Genomic DNA, 23,936 nt, shown 5'->3' with positions numbered 1-23,936 from the left:
TCATTACCCCCTTGCAAAATACAAGTAGACAACAGTGCCATGTCAAAAAAAACCCTCCCCAGCTCCGCCACCCAACACACCATGGCATGTCATGCTATGTGAGAGCAAACAAAGCAATCCTCAAAACCTGACACAAGTGTCACAAAGTACAGTGTCCCTAATGGAAACTGGCCACACACAATAAGCTCCCAGTAATGTAGAACTAACAACACACATGACCAAATACTTATCAACAAAACAATGCAGCTACACAACCTCAAACATAGCGTAAACATGACAGTACTAAGTTAAAGTAGTGGTAGTCTTTCAACCTGATTATGCCAGCACATCGACCACTTCCAACTGTACAGTGTTGCTGCCACGCAAATGTGTAAGTGCACTGCTTACAACATTAACTCCATCTCCAAAGTGGACGGCCTTGTGAAGACATGAGGAATGAACCTGCAAATTAGGAGGAAGACATGGATGCACAAGCACATATCAATACACCATGCAGTGTACAATACAACAACAATATCCACTAGGAATGTATACACAGTATTGACTACAGACTGCCCACACAGCTCATGGGAGTCCAACGTCACTGTGTAAGTCACTGTCACTTGGGCACACCCTTTGCAAGCCCATGGAAACGGAAAGCAGGAGGGGCGTGTGTCTCACGAACCCAAGCATCTAAACCAAACTCAGGACAAGCCTGCATGTGCCCAGCCGGAATAGAGTGGATGCCCACGGGAGCCACACAAGGCAACACACTGTAAAAAAAAAAAAAAATCAAAAATCAAAAATCAAAAAACAAAAATGGCCATCTGGGGGTTGGGGGGGAGGGCACCCAGTAGGTCCGAGGACAGGGTGGGCACCAACAGCCGCCTGTGTGGATGTTGGGAAAAAAAAAACACCTCCATGGGCTCATGGCCTGCACGGCTATGCCAATGTGGGAGAACTGCTGCTGTCGCTCTCATCACCCTCTGCTGCTGCCACAGGAGGTGGTGGTGCTATGGGAGGCAGCCCACACAAAGCCCTGGTATGGTCCTCCATGGCAGCAAGCATGCGGGTGTGGAAGGTCTCCTTCTGGAGGATTATAGTACAGAGATCCCCATGCACCACCTGACGTGATGCCCGGATCTCCTCCCGAGTTGCCTGCATCTCAGCTGAGAGCAAACGTGTGAGCCGCTCCAGCTGCTGTTCTGTCCTCAAGTTAGTGGAAGCCTCAAGGTCAACAAGAGTCTCCCTGAGGTGATGGAGCTCTACCCTCAGGGCTTCCCTGTGGCCCTGGGGCTCTATTGATATCGATTGGCCTAGAGTCTCCAGTGCCGCCCGTCTGTCCCTGTTCGACGCCAACATGACCTCCCTGTGTGATTGGCAAATGGAGTCTGTTGCCTGCTGTAGTTGCTCCATCTGCCTTTCAGGGGGGACAATGGAAGTGGCAACCCTCTCCATTGCTTGAGCCATCATCTCAACTGATGCTGCTTGTTGGGTTGCCATACCGTACATGGATTGTTCCCATGCGGTATTGCTTGGTGGCGTACGGCCACCGCGTCGGCGGGCACCACACCTGTTTGGGGCAAGGCGATCTGTGCCTTGCAGTGCCAGCACTACCTGAGGCTGCAGGACTGCATTCCCCCTCTGATCTGCTGGCCCAGGAACAGGATCAGATGTTGTGGAGTGTGACCCTGCATCCGTAACCGCCAAAGGCGGACTTACCAACACTGACATCCCCATAGAGGGTTCTACCCCTGATGCAGGTGGGTTGGACAGAACAGAATCGCTGCCAGAAACACTTACCTGCGACGGCACATAGGTCTCATCATGCGAATTAGCACCTGAATAGAGGTCTGGGGAGGTGCACCCAGAGACACCCCTGGACAGAATGGTCTGCAACAAGATTGGGTTCTCACCCACCACCACACCACATCCTCCACTGGTGCCCGGTCGTGCCTGAGATCCCTCCTGGGTATGCACCATCTCCTCAACCTCAACAGTTCAAGTGTCTCATCCCCTGCAAAACATGAAAGACAAAAAATGGAAACAGGCATTAGCACCATAGCACACAAATAGGCCTGACAAGCTACAGAACCAGTACATGATTTACACATGTCCCACATGACTATAACCCTCCCATGCATGCACTGTCACTGAGTTGCAAGGGGAGGCAAAAGGCAGACACTGATGACACCAAGATGGAAGAGCAACACATTTGCTGCATGCTGGGTAGCACTGCCATCACACATGGCCTGTGAGTGGCATGTCCAATACACATACATGACACATGCCATCACACAGATGGCATGTACCATAGCTATGGTGCATTCCACAAGTACATCCATATGTCAGTGAATGAGTACGGTCAGCCATCCATGTGAGATGGACATGATGAGATGAAAAATGCCACATAGTGTGACAAAATGGGAATGTGCCACACACGGCAACACATCCAGTGTACAAAAATACAGTGATTGCAGGCCGATGTACACATCAATGGTTGTGCACTTCAACATGACAGGAAACAACTATCATGTTCCACATTCAAACCGGCCCCAAACATGTATGTGATCAGGCCAATACTCAATCAGCCTGCATGGTCAAATCATTCACCTAACAAGGTAACACATGTGGGCCAATGTGGGGTTCATCAATGACAGAAGCATGTCACAAATGTGACAATAGGGCTGAGGAATGCGTAGCAAAAGTGGGAGAATTGAAACAATCAGCCTGAACAAACACTGAAAAATACAATGTTATTGCAAGATGTCACTTTAAGGGCAACTGCAGTAATGTTCCGCTAAATTACTACTGTGGGCAGAAGGGATACTGTCACACCCAAATCCAAGGCTGCTGAATGTTTTGGATGAAGCACATGGGTGACCCATACCACTCAGTCACACCCTCACCTGGCACTCAATCAGAACCCGTCACCCAAACAACATACACATGCATTACACACACATGCATGGGCACTCACCGGACAATGCATCATAATCAGGTAGTTCTCCCACACCTTGGATCTGTTCCTCTGTGACGAAGGCCCCAGCAACAGACTCATGTTCAGTGAGTTTGTTGTCCTCTTGTGGAGACCCACCGCCAGTCACCAGAGTAGCGGCATGATTTGAGGCCAGCTTGTTTTTTGCACTGCGTTTCAGGTCATTCCACCGCTTGTAGCAATCATCAGCTGTGCGCCTCACAAATCCAAGGGCACTTATGCAGTCAGCGATGATCTGCCAGTGTGCCTTACGTTGACCAGTTGTGGTCTTGGACCCTGCAGTCACAAGCATTTCGTGGCTATGTGCTGACACATAGGACATAAGTGCATCAAGTTCCACCTCATTAAAGCAAGGCTTCCTTGAGGTACCGGAGTGTGTAGCCGTGTCAGGGGTCTCAGCCTGTCGTGCCAGAGCACCCTTCTTCCTCTTCTTTAAAGGTGGAGCAGAGCCAGAGTGGCTTATGCCGCTCTAGTCAGTGGGGGCAGAATCACCGGTGGACTGGGTAGTAGGAGTGTGGGAATGCACAATGACCATAGGTCTTGATGCAGGCATTGGTTGCAGGGTAATGTTGGCAGGGGGAACGTCAGTTTGATGGACCTGGACTGACACTGTTCCTGGCTGGGAGAGTCAGAGCTGGGGAGGATGGAGCTGCAGCTGCCCCTGCAGCTTCCCCACCCTCCATACTTGGGGCAGCAGATGACATAGCTGCCCCAGATCCACGTGGCTTGGTGACAACAACTTGCACCGCCACACGTGGCCTAGACTTGCTGACCTGGAAGTCAGCCAGGGAGTCATCCTGTGCCAGGTCAGGCGCCACAATGGGCTGGTCCAACAGGGGCTGAGCTGGGATGGTGTCAACCACATTTCCCTCAACCATGGGGGGGCATGGGTGTCCCTGATTGTTCCTCCACACATGGGGGTATTGGGGCATCCTGCAAATCCCGGCCACATCCCCTACCACGCCCACCACGCCCACCTTTTGAAGGTCGGCCACCTTTGCCTCCCTTACCGCTTGGTCGCCTCCCAACCATGGCACTGATGATGTGCGTATGGGAGTTGCAGTAAACTATTGTCCTGGGCAATTGGGGGTCAAAGGGGTAGGATACTAGATTAAATTCGTACCCTAGTGCTCTAACAAGGCTGTCTGTGACCCCTGGGGGAAGATGACGGGTCACGCAACGCACAGGCAGCCCAAAATCAAAAATTAACGTGCACGCAACCGCTCGTAGACCACCTGCGTGAAAGAATGAACACGCACTACGCTGTGGCACCCAGAAACACAAAAATAAGCGTACGCGTAATACACGCAGCCTACAATGACCTCTGGAGGGGAATGCGACACACGGGGCAAGCACAGTTGCTAAGTACGTGCGGAACTCACCATCTGCCTGGAAAAAGAATGTGAAAAATACGCAAAAGAAGAACTGTACACTGTCTGAGGAGACAGAACAAAAGGAGAAGTGAACTCTGAGGAAACAGGCCCAACAAAAAATCAGAAAAGAGCTGTCAGAGGTAACAGGGAGTACGAACTAGAAACGCTGTAAAGTAATTGCGTGTGAACCGACAAGTAGTGCAGATTTCACCCACTCGCTCTCCACGAAAAGCACGTACAAGGAAATGGCGTCCTACACGTAGCTTTTAAACTGGCCCACACGTACACGTCAGATACGCATGTACGCGTGCGCTTTCCTCCAATTAAACGCGATGACACTTAGACGTGCAGTTTTTCCACGTGTGCTCTGTCATCACGTGCTATGAGGGAAACGCTCACGCGCATAATGTAACTTACGTGCTTACGTGCTAAGGCAATGACACTTGTACGTGCAGTTTTTCCACGTGTGCTCTGTCATCACGTGCAATGAGGGAAACGCCCGCGCGCGTAATGTAACTTACGCGCTTATGCGCTAAGGCGATGACACTCGTACATGCAGTTTTTCCACGTGTGCTCTGTCATCACGTGCTGTGAGGGAAACGCCCGCGCGCATAATGTAACTTACAATTTTTTCACGTGCCAAATCACTCCGTATCAAGCTGGCCACGCGATAACCACACGGAAGACCACGCTCCTGCCCAGAAGGCCGAAATACTGCCCCCCAGAGCCCCGAGCACGCTGCCAACTGCCATCTGCTGCTGCCTGACTGCCTGCTGCCCAGGTGCCCTGCCATTTTCTGCCTGAACGTCAGCCAGGGGTGTAGTTGCTGTGACCACCCCTGCTGGAACCGAAGACTCCCGACTGGGATTCCATCGCTCCACAGCCCAGCCCCAGGACCCAGTTGCCGACCCACTCCTGCCTCTGGGGTTGCCATGTCCAGCACAACACCATCTGGCAGCACTGGCAACCCCCAGCCAGAGAGGCAGAGGGCCACCAGCTTCACTGCCACCGAGTTGGTGTCCTGGTGGAGCAAGTCCTGGGGCAGTATGATGCGCTCTTTGGAATTTTGCTTGCCAACAATGAAGGACGGACCAGGATCTGGATGGACATCGTGACTGCCATCAACGCGGAGGGGGTGGCAGTCCGCGACTTACATCATGTCAAGAAGCGCTGGGAGGACTTCAGGTCCAGCACCCTCACAAGGCCCGGCACCTCGCTAAGGAAGCGGATGCCAAGGGGCGCCGGGGCCAGCTGTCGAACCATCAAATGAGGGTCCTAGAACACATATGCCCAGCACTCTACATCCAGATCCTTGAGAGGCAGACCCATCTGGAGTCGAGCGGGAAGTGTACATGCATGTTGATAGTACGCTGTGCGTGTCGTGGTGTGCCAGTAGTGTGCAGGTTGCACATGTGTTTATGTAGCCATGTAGGGATGTGTATGAACATGGGCGTGAGGCTGCCACATGTGAGTCCTCTCAGTTGTGAGACACATTGATGGTGTATGTGTTGGTAAGCATACTGGGCAAATGCAGGTGGGGGAGCACACATGTTTGAATTTCTGTGTATGTACATTGGCATGGTTGTGGCATGGATGGTGGTTCATAATGCATTTATCTGCACTGTGTACATATGCATATATGTGTATCTGACAAGTGTGCAACTGTGATGCAACATGGATGCACGTGACACTGATATGTAGAAGGATGAATGGCAGATGTGACATGTATGGCGATCTCATCACTGCAACAGTTGGAGGAGATGTAGACATGCATGTAAGTGTGGTGGTGTGTGTGCATGTCTAGTGCACTCCTTGTGTTTCATGTGATGTCAGGCTCACCTTTGGCTGTTCATGCTGTTGTATGTGTATGGATGATGCTGCCTGGTGCAATATTGCTGTTGAAATGTTCATGTGTGTGAGTTAAAATGACATGTGTGTCATGGAGTGTGATGCAGTGTCTGTTGTTAAACAATGCCACTCATGTGCAACTGTCATGTGTGTATCAGTCCATTGTAGAGTGCCCTGATGCCTGTGTTTGGTCTCTCCCTGTCTGCAGCATCAACTGAAGAAGAGGGCGGAGAGGGTGCTTTGGAGCACAGCGGCAGGGATCATCCCGCCAGCCGGAGACGCAAGGCCCGGCTCCCCTCCCAGGTTGTCATCTTGTCGGGGAGTGAGGATTCCGGTGCCGTGTCCCAGGCCGCAGCTGCTGAGGGAAGGTCCAAGCGGCGGAGGTCAGAGTTGGACTCCTCAGCAGCAGAAGGGGCAGCTGAGACCCCACAGGGTCCGACGGAGGAAGATGGCACGGAGTCATCCAGGATTGTTGGGGGTTTGGTGGAGGAGGAGGCCGTGCAAGGGACAGACACAGGGTCTTGAGGTGGGGATTCCACTGGTGCTAGTGGTGTATTGCAGGGGCAGGGACAGGAGGCAGCACAGGCCACCGCGGAGGTGCCTGTGTGTAATCCTGTCCCCGATTCTGTGACTGCATCATCCCGCACCAGCAGGGATGCCTACGTCCAGACCCATTTCAGGGAGGGGATTCGCTTACAACAACTGGCCTTCCTCTCCCTGCAGACGTGGCTATCCGGGACCGGGTTGAGACTGTCCTGGGTGGGGTGGCTTCGCGTCAACGGGCCAAGCGAGGTGACCTGCAGTCTTTTTATGAGGAGACTGCACGTCATCTCGAATGGCTCATTGACCGTGTTGACCTACTGGGACAGCTCACCAGGGCCGGATTCCTCTGTTTGCTGGACCTTGTTCCGACCCCCTCCTCAACTGAACCCCCTATGCGCCAGTCGTACTCCATGCCATCTTTCCACCCATGTATCACCTGGGTACCCTGTGGAGCTGCCTCTGACCCTGCGGCCAGGCTGGTGGAGGACACATCCCTGCCACAGTTGGAAGTCGGACGTCCAGCAGGGGTGGCCATATCAACAACTGCACTCCAGCAGGAGGAGGATGTGCAGGCAGCAAGAGCCAGGGCACAGGTAGAGGCACAGCAGCAACAAGGTGGGAGCCATGACGGCTCAGGGCCTTCGTCATCGGAGGGGCAGGCATCAGCCAGAGGGCAGGAGGACCCAGGACTGGAAGTGTCTTCCATGTGGCAGCAGTTAGGCCATGCTATAGATGTGGAGCGGCAGCGGGCAGAAGAGGCATGTCTCACGATAGTCAGGGCGGAGAACTCCATGCAGAGGGCCCTGAGGTGGGCAGAGTGCTTCGAGGCAACTTACAGGGAGTTGGAACAGGCCATGAGTGCCTCCCTGCGAGACCTCGGGGCCAGGACAGAGGCCTGCCTCCAGGACATTGAGCAAGAGTTCGATTATGCCCTGGCCCGGGACATCCAAAAGTGAGCCGTCGGACTAGCCCGCTGCCATTGTAAATAGTTTTTAGAGTTAGGTTTCCTTTTCGTTTTCCTTTTATTTGTGGTCAATGGACAATGCCACAAACATTTGTATATAGCTATATTTTTAGGTGGTTTCTAAAGGTAGGTTTCATTTGTTTAGTTGGGCTCATGGACCCTTTACATCGTTGGACAATGGATTGATTTCTTTGGGGGATTTTTGCACATGGATTAATGGATTTTTATTTTGGACAATGGATTGTATGTAGTTACATCATGGATTCATTTGGATTTTTTTTTTCATTATGGACATGGAGTAATGTTTTTTTTTTTCAGGACAATGTATTGTAAATAGTTGGACTGTGGATTGATTTCACATTTTTATTTATCATTATGAACATGAAACAATGGATATCTTTTTTTTACCTTTTTTTGGATTTGCATTGGTGGAGGGAGAGTTTGGACTGTTTTTCTTTCAAATTTGTTTGCATTGCTTATCATTTTCATTCTTTCATCTTTTCCATATGCTTTTCATTTCATGTTTGATATTTTGGTATGCTTTCATTTCATTTATTTATTTATGTACATAATACATTTTCATATTTTAGTTCCATGTGTGGGATTTGCTCATTGGGTTGATGCATGTGAAATTGTGGGTTTACACAGGCAATGCCAACCAGTGTATGTGTGTGATGGACATGAGTTTTGGTTTGTGTCTTGTGGGGTGGATTGGGAAATCATTGCGTCTCAAGAATGGGGTGGCGTGATGTGGTATTTTTTTATGTAGAAGTGGGCCATGACTGTGCACCTTTATTTCGTGTAGGGGGACACATGAGTGGGACATGAGTGGGGCCTGCTGGCAGGTGCCCTGCACTGCTGGGGGGTGGGGGTGCAGGGGGACATGAGTGGGACATGAGTGGGGGCATGCTGGCAGGTGCCCTGCACTGCTGGGGATTGGGGGTGCAAGGGGACATGAGTGGGGGCCTGCTGGCAGGTGCCCTGCACTGCTGGGGGGTGAGGTGCAGGGGGACATGAGTAGGACATGAGTGGGGGCCTGCTGGCCGGTACCCTGCACTGCTGGGGGGTGGAGGTGCAGGGGTACATGAGTGGGACATGAGTGGGGGCCTGTTGGCAGGTGCCCTGCACTGCTGGGGGGTGGGGATGCAAGGGGACATACATTGGTGATCAGTAGTGCAAGCTGACATGTGGCTTGGCTGGGGGGCATGCCCATGCTGGATGGGCTGCCTGCGGGACATGACCAGGGGTGCAGGGTAGTCCCCTGTGGTGTGGGCTGCCTGCAGGGGCCATGGGGGGTGAAGGGGGAACACCTGGGAGGACCCACAATACTGAGTCATGTGTAGGACTCCCCGCGCACCCCCGAAATTCAGTACACCACTCTGACAGCAAAATTGCATATGAAACATCCCGCGCACCCCAGGATACACGTACCCCACTCGCACAGGGCCCTTTCACGTATGAAACTTCCCACACACCCCAGGGATACACGTACCCCACTCGCACAAGGCCAATATTCCTGGGGTTCACGTGAAGTTTAACATGCGAAAGGGCCCTGTGCGAGTGGGGTACGTGTATTCCTGGGGTTCGCTGGAAGTCTCACATGCGATTTCAGCAGGGTACGTGTATTTCGGGTGTTAGCGGGATGTTTCACACGCGATTTCAGCAGGGTACGTGTATTTCAGGGGTGCGCGGGAAGTCTCACATGTGATTTCAGCAGGGTACGTGTATTTCGGGGGTGTACGGGAAGTTTCACACGCGAAAGGGCCTGTGCGAGTGGGGTACGTGTATTCCTGGGGTTCGCAGGAAGCCTCACACATGATTTCAGCAGGGTACGTGTATTTCGGGGGTGCGTGGGGAGTCCTACACGTGAATTGGCAGTGTGGGTCCTCCCAGGTGTTCCCTCTACACCCTCCACGGCCCCTGCAAGCAGCCCACACCACAGGGGACTACCCTGCACCCCTGGTCATGTCCCGCGGGCAGCCCATCCGCCATGGGCATGCCCCCCAGCCAAGCCACATGTCAGCTTGCACTACTGATCACCAACGCATGTCCCCCTGCACCCCCACCCCCCAGCAGTGCAGGGCACCTGCCAGCAGGCCCCCACTCATGTCCCACTCATATCCCCCTGGACCCCCACCCCCCAGCAGTGCAGGGCACCTGCCAGAAGGCCCCCACTCATGTCCCCTTGCACCCCCACCCCCCAGCAGTGCAGGGCACCTGCCAGCAGGCCCCCACTCATGTCCCCTTGCACCCCCACCCCCCAGCAGTGCAGGGCACCTGCCAGCAGGCCCCCACTAATTTCCCCTTGCACCCCCACCCCCCCAGCAGTGCATGGCACCTGCCAGCAGGCCCCCACTCATGTCCCCCTGCCCCCAGGTTATGACAATCCTCAATCATGGCCCTTATGGCCAGCCTCCCCAGCCCAAAGACCCAACCAAGTATTGCATCCACTCACATATAAAAGGCAATTACATGATACAACCCCAATGGCAAGTATGTAAATGAACACATGTCCGTCACACACTCACAATGGGTGCAAGTGAATGTGAAAACCCATATCATGACATGCATGAAACCAATGAGATAATACCACACATCGAAGAAGAAATGTATTAAACACAACATGAAGAAAAAAATGTATTAAACACAACATGAATGTAATCAAAATCCAACACACAAAAATGGGAATAATAAAAGAAAAGCTGCATGTCCGTTTTAAGAATGAAAAACAAGAAATCATAATCCAAAGAAATCCAAAAGAAATGGTGTTCAAAGTCACAGTCCAACAAAGCAAATCCAAGTGAAAAAAGAAAGTGAAAACCATTGCTCCATGGTGAAAATAAAAAAAAGAGAATAATCCAATGGTGAACTATGTACAGAGGAACAATCCAGGGTCCATGACCCCAACTGATGAAATGAAACCTATCAAAAATACTACCTAATAAAAAACTATATACAAAAACGTGGTGCATTGTCCAAGCGCAACCAAAATAAAGAAAAAACAAAAGGAAACCTAACACTATCTAACTATATACAATGGCGGCGGGCAAGTCCAGTGGCTCACACTGTGGTGTCCCGGGCCAGGGCATTATCGAACTCCATGTCTATTTGCCGGAGGCGGGCCTCTGTCCTGGCCCCAAAGTCTCGCAGGGAGGCACTCAAGGCCTGTTCCAACTCCCTGTGAGTTGCCTCGAGGCACTCTGCCTGCCTCAAAGCCTGACGCATGGAGAACTCCGCCCTGACCATGGTGAGCCGTGCCTCTTACGCCTGCCGCCGCTCCGCACCTATCTGCTGGCCCAACCGGTGCCACACGGAAGACACTCCCATTCCTGGGTCCTCCTGCCCTCAGGCCGATGCCTGCCCCTCCGATGTTGATGTCCCCGAGCCATCATTGCTCCCACCTAGAGCCTGCTCCTGCTGTCCATGTGCCGTGTCTGATGGTGCCTGCACATCCTCCATCAGCTGGTCTCCAGTTGTGGTGTCCACCCCTGCTGGGCCGCCGACTCCCGACTGTGGCAGGGATGTGAGCTCCACCAAGCTGGCTGTGTTGGTCAGGCCAGGTCCACAGGGGGCCCTTTTGGAATCTGGGCCGGAAGACGGTGTGGAGAACGACTGGCGCATAGTCTCCACAGAGGAGGAGAGGTCCGCCAGAGTGCGCGACACATGTAGGAACCCACCAACCAGGGCCCCTCCCAGCAGTGCCACGTCACGACGCTGCTCTCCGTGATGGCGTGCGTTCTCCGTCCAGGAAGAATGCACGTCATGGGCGGAGAATGCACGTCATCATGAATGACACGCATGCGCAACACGGCACCAACCAGGACGGAGCCCATACGTTTGTGAGACCCCTCGTCCACAGGTAGTGGAGAGGCAGATGACATGGCACTCTCCCCTACCTGCGGATGGGCCTGGGACGGGGCCTCCCTGCTGGTGCATGATGGTGCAGTCAGAGGGTCAGGGACAGCGACATGCACAGGCCCCTCCGCGGTGACCTGTGCTGCCTCCTGACCCTGGCCCTAGACTGCACCACTGGCACCAGTGGTACTACCCCCACCAGGCCCCTTGTGCGGCTCAGTAGCGGGCTCCTCCTCCTCTGTGGAGACCACCAACCTGGATGTCTCCACACCGTCTTCCGCCATTGGAAGCCCCTGTGGGGGCTCACCCGGCCCTTCCGCCACAGCCGTTGTGGCAGACGCAGCACCAGCCCCCTCGCTCCTGGATGATGGTAATTCCTGGGAGAATGGCTGGGCCTTGCGTCGCCGCCCAGTGGAGGCATCCCAGCCGCTTGGCTCCACAGCACCGTCTCCGCCCTCTTCTTCACTTGACGCTGCGTAGAGGGAGACATAGAAATAAAGCATCAGGGTACAGTACAAAATACCCTAGACAGGAAGCAATAACACATGAGTGGCACTGTCAAATGTCACTTCCATCCTGTCATTCCACAACACATGGGTAAATGCACACAACACACATGCAGAAACAGTCCTGGCGCCTGCAATCAACATCAACATCCATGTAGAAGGGCCCCTGTAAACCAAGATGTTGCCTTCAAAGTCACATGCATCCATGGCGTTTCAAAGTCACACACACACTTCTCAGGCACACACACACACATGTGCACCATACATGTACATGACATCAGCACCCATTCCTCACCCCCCTTCATGTCCAGTAACAGAGACAGCCATGCTTTCATGTGTGCATTCCGCATAGAGCTCCCCATGTTGCATTAAAACACATGCACCAACCATGTGGTTCACACATAACTGGTCTCACATGCATGACCATGATGTCCCTGCACACACACAGCCATACATGTCCTATGTCACACATACAGGCAAGCATCAGACTACCAGCACACTGCAAAATGCCCTGTCTCACACAGCAATGCTTGGCCACTTACCGCTCAACTCCAGATGGGTCTGCCTCCGAAGGATCTGGGCCTGGAGTGCTGGGCCTACGCATTCCAGGACCCTCATCTGGATGTTACTCATGCATGCTCAGCCCCCCTCCGCGAGGCGCCGGGCCTTGTGGAGGGTCCTGGTCCTGAAGTCCTCCCAGCGCTTCTTGATGTGCTTAATGTCGCGGGTTGCCACCCACTCCGCGTTGATGGCAACCACTACGTCGTCCCAGATCCTCTCCCATCCTTCCTTGTTGGCGCGTGATGTGCCAAAGAGGGCATCATAATGCTCCACCAAGACACCAACTTCGGTGGAAGTGAAGCTGGTGGCCCTCTGTCTCTCTGGCTGGGGGTTGCCATTGGTGCCAGATGGAGATGTGCCCAACATGGCAACCCCAGAGGCAGGAGTGGGTGGGCAACTGGGTCCTGGGGCTGGGCTGTGGAGCGATGGTATCCCAGTCGGGAGTCTTCTGTTCCAGCAGGGGTGGACACAGCAACTGGACCCCTGCAGATGGCTAATGTGCAGGCACCAAATAGCAGGGCACGAGGGCAGCAGACAGTCAGGAAGCAGCAGATGGCAGGTGGGAGCGTGATTGGGGCTCTTGGGGGCAGGAAAATGGCCTTCAGGGCAGGAGCGTGGTCTTCCATGTGTGTATGCGTGGCCAGCTTGATACGGAGTGATTTGGCACGTGAAACAATTGCACGTCAGCGTGTAATTCGAGGAAAGGCCCTTAGCACTTAAGCGGGTCAGCACACGTACGCAATTTCATTGGACCAAAGGCCCTTAGCTCGTAAGCGCATCTTTGACGTATCACACACGGGCGTTGCCCTTTCGCGTGTAAAACTTCACGCGAACCCCAGGAATACATGTACCCCACTCGCACAGGGCCCTTTCGCGTGTGAAACTTCCCGCAAACCCCAGTTATACTCATACCCCACTTGCACAGGCCCTTTCGCGTGTGAAACTTCCCGCGCACCCCCGAAATACACATACCCGGATCCAGTCACGTGTGAGACTTCCCGCGAACCCGCGTAATACACTTACCCTGCTGAAATCGTGTGTGAGACTTCCCGCGAACCCCAGTTATATACATACCCCACTCGCACAGGCCCTTTTGCGTGTGAAACTTCCCGCAAACCCCCGTAATACACGTACCCTGCTCCAATCGCGTGTGGAACTTCCCGCGAACCCCAGTTATACACGTACCCCACTCGCACAGGCCCTTTCGCGTGTGAAACTTCCTGTGTACCCCGTAATACACGTACCGTGCTCCAATCGCATGTAAAACTTCACACGAACCCCAGTTATACACGTACCCCACTCGCACAGGCCCTTTCGCATGTGAAACTTCACACGAACCCCAGTAATACACATTCCCCGCTTGGCGTTTGCTGTTTGGCAGCCCTGTAAACTGGTCCAGGGTTAGCGCAGCCCTTTGCGCTGGATTGGGGATTTTGATGGCTTTTCCTTGCGTGAGGGCGTTCTTGGGGGCGGAACTGGCGCTGCTGCAGGGTCGCTGCGCCACAGCTGGTTTTGGAGGCTTAAATCCATGAATATGCTGTGCACGGAAATCGATTTTAATGCAAGCGGCTGGCACAGACATTCGCACGCGCACACTGTGCGCCAGCCGCGTGCGCCACTTGTGCGCGAAATTCTATGAATTACCCCCTTAGTCTTGTTCAATGCCTCCATAATAAGACTTACATTTTTCCATAAAACGTTAAACCGAGCAGTCCCTCTTGGGTATTAAATTCATTTGGTGTACATCGATGGGCTAAATACGTCACTTATGTGACACGTGAAGGCGTAGTTGCGCTGGGGGAAATCAGTTACGTTCCAAGCAGTGACAACACATGACAAACTGCATGGTGAGACCTTTTGCTGGCCTTTCCCAAGATCCTCTGCGTTGCGAATCTGCCAGGGTGACTCTGCAATGGCTTCTTGTTTTTTTTTTCTTCAAAAAAGAGTGTTATCCATCATTAGGAGCTATGCGCGCTCAAATGTCTGTTCACGGTGCCATTGGCTGCTTCTGATGTCTTCCAGCTCGCGGAGCAGCAGTCTCCGTGTCTGTCTTCACGAGGTGCCAATGAAAAGGAAACAGAGCAATTGGTCATTTTACAAACAGACTCGCGTCATCGGAAATGAAATATCTGACCGGTCTGTGTTTTCAGCTGCACCCCTGTTTTTTTTTGTTGATGTTTGTGTTTCTTGGATGTTTCAATCCGAAAAAACTTTGAATGATGACGAATAGATCTCTGGAAACAAACACATATTTATAATCCCCCTTTTCTGTGTTTGGAAACATTTGATAGAGTTTAACACCCATAGTTATCTTGAGATACAAGAGTGTCTTTTCATTTTGTTTTGGGGTGGGGGGAGGGTTGGGTACTTGTATGGTCTCTTGATGCATATACACAGAAGTGGTTATCTTGCAGCTCCTGATGCCCATCACTATAGCCAGATTGTGCTCATATATTTGCAAATACATAAGAGGGGATTATAAATATGTGTTTTTAGAGTACTTTAGTTTTGTGAAGACAAAGTGAAGTTTCATGATGCATTCAAGAAAACATTATTTTGATAGCATATTTTCCTAATGAAATGTTGATTACCATCAAACAGGAAACGCATTGTGAAAACACTGTCCCTGCATGTTATATATGAAGTCTGGTGAACAGAGACTGACAGAACTCCTGTGGTGCTACACATGATCAGATGATTTTTTTAGAGGGTTTTCAGAATCCTCGGTCTGTATTTATCATTTAAAATGAGGATGAACCAGGACACTCTCCTTTATACATTTGACTGAGTCAATTAATCAGACAGACAATTTCTTGAGTTAAAAATCTGAATATTCTCGAAACCAAAATGTATAGAGAGCATAAGAGAATGCCATCATATTTGGATTAAAGACAATTCAGTGACATTTTTTCTCCACCTGTCTGCAGTCTGCCGCATGCTGTGCAGAGAGATGATGTTTTGTCAAATCTCATCATTGGGGAGCTGTGGTTATGATTCTGATGGATGTGTGTTGACAGGTGATCACGTGCTCTGAATATAGGATATGCTTTAATCATTAAGCTGATGTAGCCGTTGGTGAAACCGGGGATTCTGGCACAGAACCCTTGTGTTAGTCCAAGATGGCAGAGTGCAGGCAATGCATGGGAGAGGCAATTGTGCCAGTAAGACTTTAATTAACCATGAGAGGCAACATATTGTTTCTGAGTGGGCTGAGGTGTGCAGAGGGCAACTACCTCACCGGCAGTCTGCAGCTATGCAGGTGCTGAAGGACACAGGATTTAGTTGTGATCTAATACAATAACATACATCATATATCTGTGAATTCCCACATGCAAAGCATGTAAATTCAGAGTGTAAAATGGTGGGTCTAGAACCGACAGTGCTCACAGAATGGCATACTCATGATTTTGGAAGGATGATTACGAATCTAAGGCACACGGGCAGGTTTGAAGACTATTGGTTACCCAATATGGTCCCTTAACATCCTGGATTTGTTGAACTGAGAACCTAAATTGCCTTTTCACCAAGTCTACACGCTTGATTGAAAATCACATCCAAATGTACTGTTCATTTAAATGCCCGACAGTCTTCTGTGTCCGTACCCTGACCATGTTTTCATCAAATTCTGAGAAGGGGCTTCTAGACATTGCAGGCTCGTGGTAGCAGCCCCCAAATATGTGATAGTGTGGGGTTTGCCATTGCTGATCCTCCAAATGGCCTCTATCTAGAATGTTCCTTTCCTATCACTTTAAGAGAGGGCTCCGCGATGAGCCCTGCTCGCTCTCCCATGAGCATGATCCTGGCGGGAACTCCTCAGTACTGTAGTCTGTATTGGTAGTCATTTAACAAGTGATGCCACCAAATGGTCTCCTTAAAGCACTTTAGCTGATGGTGAAACAGAAGAGAAAAAGAGTTTGATCAGAGTACATAAAGTAAAGAGAAAGAATCCTGAATCACATGATTTGTTAGTTTAATGATCAACCTTTGGCTCACTAAAACCACTGTTGGAAAGATGAAGCATGTGTCCTGGAAGGGTCAACCTGCTGAAGGTAATGAAGGCATAAGGCATGCTGGGTATGTGAATATCTTCTCTTTTTGATGAACTGATTCCTCCGGCCCTCTACCCGACAAAGATCCTAAATGATCTAGACAGGCGGGTGTCTAACCTCCCCAATATACACTAAAACCTTGCAACGTTACATGGAGCTTTCCAGTGCTGAAATTACAGGGCTGGACAGCTCCATGTAACGTTTCGAAGTTAAAAAAAGGCATTTTAATGCCAATATACACAAACCCTTTGAAACATTAAATGGAGCTGTCCAGTCCTGTAATTTGAGTACTGGACAGCTCCATGTAACGTTTCAACGCTACAAACAGAAAAGTCATTGGAATGCTACTTTTAACATGTAAAAGTGCATTTCAGTTGAAACCAATTCATGACTATTGTCGATGGATTGGTTTCGAAAGAAATGCACTTTCCATGCTAAATATAGCATATCGTACCTTTTGAATTGGAAACTTTTATTTCGAAACTTTGACTGTTCGAATCTTTTGATTAAAAAAAATGACCATAAACCGTACAGTTTTTAGGGAGATTTCTCACACAAGTGCTAAATTCTCTCTACCGTAGAGCCCTCCAGCTCTTTTGCTATATTTTGGGGCTTTGAACTTTTCATTTTCAATGTGTTTTACTTTTTATGCTCATGGGCTATGGAGTCTCACCCACCCCATAGGCATTATCTTTTTACTGTGTGTCACACAGCACCTTCAGTGCAGTGACACAGGGTTGTCTTTTCAGACTTCCCACTTCAAACTCCATTTTCCGGGACTGACTACTGTCTCCCAGAACATGTAAAGTTGCCATTGACTTTACTAGACTTTTTAATTTATTTTACAGAAGCAGTACAACCTATCTTCCAATAGAGCACTGGAAGGGTTAATAGTTATCCCCTTTTTTCTGATTCTCATGGAACATTAGTATGTTCCCCTTTCTCTAAGATTTGGCTGGGGGCAGTGGTATCTACCATTTTTATTCTACCGCGAGCTATGAAAATAGCCTTGGTACCGTTAGAGGCTATGGTGGTAGCCTCAAACTCTAACCTGCCGGACCCCTTTTATTTTTATTTGGTTCCGGTCGGGTTTATTCGCCATTTCTTTTTGTAAAGGTCTTTCTCGTGTTTTACTCTACACGCCAAACCAGGTTTGGTTCCTTTGTTCGCCGCCCTTTGGTGGACTTCTGCACGTAAGCCCTCCTTAGGCGACTGAGTGTCTGAGTGGACAGGATGTGAGGGAGGAGTTTGAGGTCCTCTGCACAGGGTCTCCTTGGAGACCCAAGTCACACTCTAGTTTGATCGGCTAGGTGGCTGTCCTTCTAGGACAGCCACCCTGCTGTGTGATTGATAGCCAGGCTCTGTGAATGGGGGATTTGGTGCATAAAAAGCCAGTCACTGGGAATGGAAGACAGAGTCGCCACTGAATTGAGAGAACCGAAGAAAAGCTGAAGGAAGACTGCTGTTGCAACTACTGGACATCCCAGTGAAGCCCTGCTGCAGGTCCAAATCGGAAAAACTTCGACGACAGAGAAGATCTGCAAGGAATCTTCTTCCCTTGAGTTTGGTGGGACCAACCAGCTCGTCAAACACCAAACGCCAGCCTCTCTCTCCTGGTTAAATTTGCTGTGCATCGCTGCCTTGAACTGGATAGCCAGGAGGAAGGAACCTGTTTGGGTTTTAAGGAGCGCACCTTTTATTCAACATTTTGCTCTGTGACTGGCTTCTTCTCTGGGAGTGCAGGACCCTCCAGACGTCCTCCTTCTCGCCACCATGACTGAAGCTTCAGGAACCGTGAGCCTGCAGGAACTGCCAGGAACAATTTCCTCAGCTACAGCATTCTTCTCCATTTAAGGTACTGTGCAAATCTGGCCGTTCATTCTGTCTGATGGTGGTGAAAGTGCTTGAAATCTTTCGCCTCTCCAAAGGCTTGTCCTTCTCTTCTCCTTTGAATAACTTTTCTTCCGACCAACTTCATTTTGAACTCTTGGCCAAGACTTAACTGCAAACTACACTGAACTGTGTGATCCTATGCAAAGACTCTGAACCATTAACATTGGTCCAGGCCTATTGACTTGAATACTAGTCGTAGTAGCCTTTTCTAGATTGCCCTGCCTATAACATGTTGGTGTTGTTGATTTTGAATAACCTTGTCTTTTCTCCCTTTTAAATTGCTGGAGTGCCATTTTGCTCACACTTCATTTGAGCCTAACTTGTCCAGAATTGATTGGGGGATGTTGTAGTATATTACGATTGTGATTTTCTGCTGCTTTATGATAGTGATTTGTTTTATAACTGATGGTGTAAATAAATGTATATTCTTTTACTCTTTTACTCAGAAACCTTGAATCAGTGTTTGTTTGAACCATAGCAATTGTTGTCCTTTGTGTAACTGCTTGTACTCCTCGTTTTACTCTTTAGATAAGTCTGGCTGCTCAGCCATCACTCACCACTTTACTGTGTAGTACAGGCTTGTACCAAAGGTGAAATTGTACTTACACTTGTAGTCTTAATTGTGTGTGGTGTTCCCAAAGGGTACTGCATATGATTCTGCCTAACAACAGTCAAGTGCATTTGCATATCCACAGACCTTAACTAACTCCCCCTCACATTATACAAAATTAATGCAGGGACACTTGAGCTGGCAGTGCAAGGATTGACATTGAACAAGGAGTGCTTGTCTGTACACAAGGAACCCTTACTGCCACAGCAGCATGCTATTGTGGTAGTGTGCTGTTGTGATGTTGTGAGGTTTTAGAGTTGTCAGTGAAGCTCCATGAGAGAGGGGTCTTTAGTGCACACTCCCAAATGATGTTTTGAAAAATGTATTTTGATCTAAAAATGAACCAAGAATAATTTCAAGGTAGAGCCCAAACACCATTATTGCTCTGCCCAGCGACCTACACACCATCTATATTTTGGTAAATGTAATTAGTCTTTGGAGCTTATGAGACGTCCATGTCAGATGTTTGTGGCAGTTTCTGCATGCCTGTCATGAAAACGTTCTCTGCATTGGCTTGGCTTATTTTAGATGTGTTTTCATAAATAAAGCTATTCAATGGGTGTTACTATATCTTACAAAGGTTGGGGCAATTATCCTGTGTATATATTTGTCTAATGAGGTTTGTGGATTGGGTACAGAGCAAGCACCGACATGTGTGTCTGTCAAGTCCATTGACACTCTTCATATGGGAGAGGAAACACGAATTCCAGAAACAAATAGCAAGATTGACCTGGGCCCGATGCTGTGACAAATGCCACAGCCATTTTCTCTTCACATCCGAATCCTCAGGTCTTGACATTCGGTGGATGTGGGAAGTGATGACAATCCTAAATCAGAGTCATGGCCCATATCTTCCTGCCTAGTAACTGACCAGATTCCACCATCAACCGCTTTTGGCCGTGTCTACGGCCCACGTTGCAATAATGAGGCAAAGAGACTGTGGACCGGGGACTACAGCCACAACCCCTATTCTCCTGGCCATGATCGGTGGATCGGACCTCCAACTGATGTCCATATCCTCTCACTAATAAGCAATCATATTTCAGCAGCCATGAACACTGTCGCTGTTGCACCAACCCAACTTAAAGTGCACGGGCAACTGACCATCGGCTCATGATCTCTCTTGTTAGCCCGTCTTTCATTTCCATGGTCATTTCCCAAGGTAGATTCCACCATTAACAAACTGCAGGCACCTCAATGTGGCCTTCTATTATCATGCTAAGCATTTCCAGCAATAATTTTTATTTCTGTGATAGTGCATCATTTGCCTATTGCCAGAGTAATGGCAATCAGAAGCTCAATAATTTACAAGTCTTCCCTATTCCCACTGCCACTCTAGGTGTGCCCCTCCTCCATTTTCCATCTCCCGTCCACCCCATTATGTAAATCCTCCCTGACCCTCTCCTATTACACTCTTTCACTTGCCATTTCATGTGGTGCGTTTCTTTTTCAAATGCATTTAGTGACATTACCACAGAAACCCCATGGGACTCCTTACGATTAACCAAGTAAGATGAACAAGCCCACCCCATGCTTTTCACCTGCACATGTGGTCCTACCAAATCTTTATTTGAACTCTTTTGTTTTTCACATTCCTGTGGTCATCATTCAAAATGAGCAAACACAAATGGTGGCTTTTCATGTGTGCAATGCACCATGGGAGATATAGGAAATGATTCTGGGACCGAGGGCACCCTCTTCTCTGTTAATGTTTTTCAAAAGTAATGGGTTGATTTACACCAAATCAAAAATAAGAATGTGTGTGATGCTTTGTGCCTAACTTGTTTCTTATTTTGTGCAAATCTGTCTGATGGTTTTTATGCTACAGATTTTCAATGGAAGCACTATTTTCTCTTTGGGGAAAAAGTGGGTTTGAAACAGAGTTTGTAACATTTTCTTAACTTTCGAACTGTTTAACAAACTTTCCCCAACATTTCCACATTAGGGAGGACCATGCCAAACAATTATTTTCAAACATGTGATCCATGTCCGTCTAAGGAATCAAAAGTTATTAGCAAAAGAATTTTGATAAAATTCAATGCAAATTGTTTTTATTTTAACTATAAGGCAGCCGTCGCCCTGTAATTAACAAATGCTCCAAGGAAAAAAAAAAAAAAAAAAAACATTTCGAGTTAGAGTTAACATTGTTCAAAAGGAAATGAGCACCAACCACAGTGTGCACTTTGTAATTAGAAAGGCCTATTTGCAAAAAATAAAGACCTGTTGCCCTTCCCACGTTACCAAAATGCACTTAATTGTACGTACCACATATTTGTCCGCTTCATTTTCACTATTTGCCTCCTTGCCCTTTCTCATAGTGGTATTTTGAAATAGTATGGTGGAGTGTGTTTGCTGTTCCTGCCTTGGCAGTCTTTCCACTACCTCTATCATCAGCTGTTCCAGCCACTCCTTAAAACCATAGCCGCACACGCAGAGTGTGTTGCGGAGTGTGGTACAGTGTGTTTGCTGTTGCTGCCTTAGCAGTCTTTCCACTACCTCTATTTTTAAGCTGTTCCAGTCACTCCTTAAAACCATAGCTGCACATGTGGAGCATGTCGCGGAGTATGGTGGAGTGTGTTTGCTGTTTTTGGCGTGTTGCTCGCTGTGCCCCGTGTCCAGTACTACAGAACTGAACGGAACGTCTACTGAACCTGTGAACCCATGGACTTTGGTTCCTTCCACAGGGTGAGCCTTCCTTTCCGCACTGTTTGTTGTTCATTGCACTCTTGCTGCATTTTCCCAAGTCTGGCCGCCGTTTGTTGCCGTTGTTGTTGTCTTTAATACAGCTTTACCATATGGCAATTGCAACTACCATTGTTTTCCCTCGCTATCACCCTCACATTGTGTCGAGGAATGCTGGTGAGGGTAGTGGGTGAAGCAGACTTGGGGGTTCATCTGCTGTTACTATGGGAACCGTAGTGCTACTGCAGCTGCGGCTGTTGCCACTTCTCTTTTTAATCTGTCCTCTGCCACCCTGTCTTCCTCTGATGAACCTCAACTTCATCCTGGACACCCTAGGTGTGATGTAGTCGATGACAGGAAGGGAGCGGCCTCTGGAGATATTATGGAGGCAATAGTAGCAGAGGGGTCTAAGTCCATATGTACTGTTATGCATTCCTTACTTTGTTTGGATCAGTCTCCAGCCTCTACGTGTACCTCATCTCCAGTCACAGAGCTTGTTTTCCCGCCCCTTGAGTGTTTAGTTAAATCTTGTCCATGAAAGATTTACCGCGTTGGAGCCAATAAAAGGAAAAAAGCTGCAAAATTTCCTCTGCGATTATTACCCAAAGCTAATGGCCCCTCTTGCTCCATCTCTAGCTATTGACTCTGCATAGTTCTTGGCATATCTATCCCAAACCCCCTGTCAATTAGCCAGACAGTGGGAGGCAAAGCTATCTGCATCTGTTCCATGTTTGGGATCTAAATTTATCAATTCCGTTTCATCTGTATTGGGGGCCGGCAATGTGATTTTGGACTTGACACTCCCCTCTCCTATTCCACCACAGCCTGCCACAGTCTTGCCTATAGCAGTGGCATATGGTGATGAAGTGGACGTGGAATTTGTCTCTGGTGGTGTAGGACAAGATTTCACAGCACAACCCTCTGTCCCTCTGGGTGGACCATGAGGACTTGCTATTTATGCTACCACTACTAATTCTGATCTGGTTGCCTGTGGTCTCTGCAGTTGCTCATCCCTTCACCTCCTATTGGACTTAAACCTGTTTTTTCTTCCAGATGATTCCATCGCCGATTCTGCTGAACCATCTGGTATAAGGGAGGGTACTCCTTCATATGGCTTGCCTGTTAATCCTCATGTTACATCTATACCCCCACGGCTGAGCAGAAGCAGCACGAGTAGCTGAGACTCAGCGTCAATGTTTACCGCCCTGGAAAATCTGTTGTCTACTCTTCTCACGCAATCAGACTCAACTCTGTCTCATCTTGAGTCTCAGGATCTTGCAATGACTGCTCATGCTGCCCTCAAATCATTGGATCATGCAGTCTCTGCATTTACTGCTCTTGAAAAAGCCATCAGTGAACATCCCGATCATGCAATTATGACCTTAACCCCTTCTACCAATCTCAAATCACCAACTCGGGCCATCGCAGCAATGTTTCAACCTGTGCTGCCTAAGGAACCTACTGAGGCTTCAAAAATATCTAATGTTAACACCAGCCCATCCCAGAAAAAAAGGAAAGTCATATGTCAAAAAATTAAATATGCAAATTAAAGACCCACCAGGTCAAAGTCAGGACCAGTACAGGACCCGAGCTGCATTGTTAGTAATCTGGCTAGTAAGACTTTCTTGTCATCCATGGATTCTCATCATCCATGGATGTTGTCCTCAATGGCACTCATTTTTCTTGGATTCCAAGACCAAACGCTGTACTGACTAAAGTGGATCTTATTTGATGTTCTGCCAAATATTGGAGCTGTTTCACTCAACTATCACGCACTGTTGCATCTGCAGCAATGACATTAGGGCTGTACTTCAATGCGCAGCTGCGGAATATGTCTCTTCCATTGTATATCTATCATTGGATTCTATGGTTGACTATGCAATCGATTACTCACAGCTGTTATTTAAAGTTGGCTATGAATGCACCTCCATGAGTTGTAGTATTCTTCCATCTTTGATGTATGGGGATGGTTCGGTGGTTGGGGCCAAATCCATAATCAGTAAACACATAAATGAAACTGTGCCTTTTTTCCCAGTGGGTGCTTTAGTGCCCCAATAAAGCTCCTCCCTGAACCT

General features: G+C 49.2%; 1 protein-coding gene across 1 annotated transcript in view; it reads left to right on the top strand.

Moving 5' to 3' along the window:
* Positions 1–23,936, top strand: part of OPRL1 (opioid related nociceptin receptor 1) — a 433,120-nt gene that overhangs the window by 89,991 nt on the left and 319,193 nt on the right. The window lies entirely within an intron of this gene.

Source organism: Ambystoma mexicanum, chromosome 3p (assembly GCF_040938575.1).
Source record: "Ambystoma mexicanum isolate Mex_15411 chromosome 3p, UKY_AmexF1_1, whole genome shotgun sequence".
Taxonomy (NCBI): domain Eukaryota; kingdom Metazoa; phylum Chordata; class Amphibia; order Caudata; family Ambystomatidae; genus Ambystoma; species Ambystoma mexicanum.
This window is presented reverse-complemented; position numbering and strand designations above follow the sequence as displayed.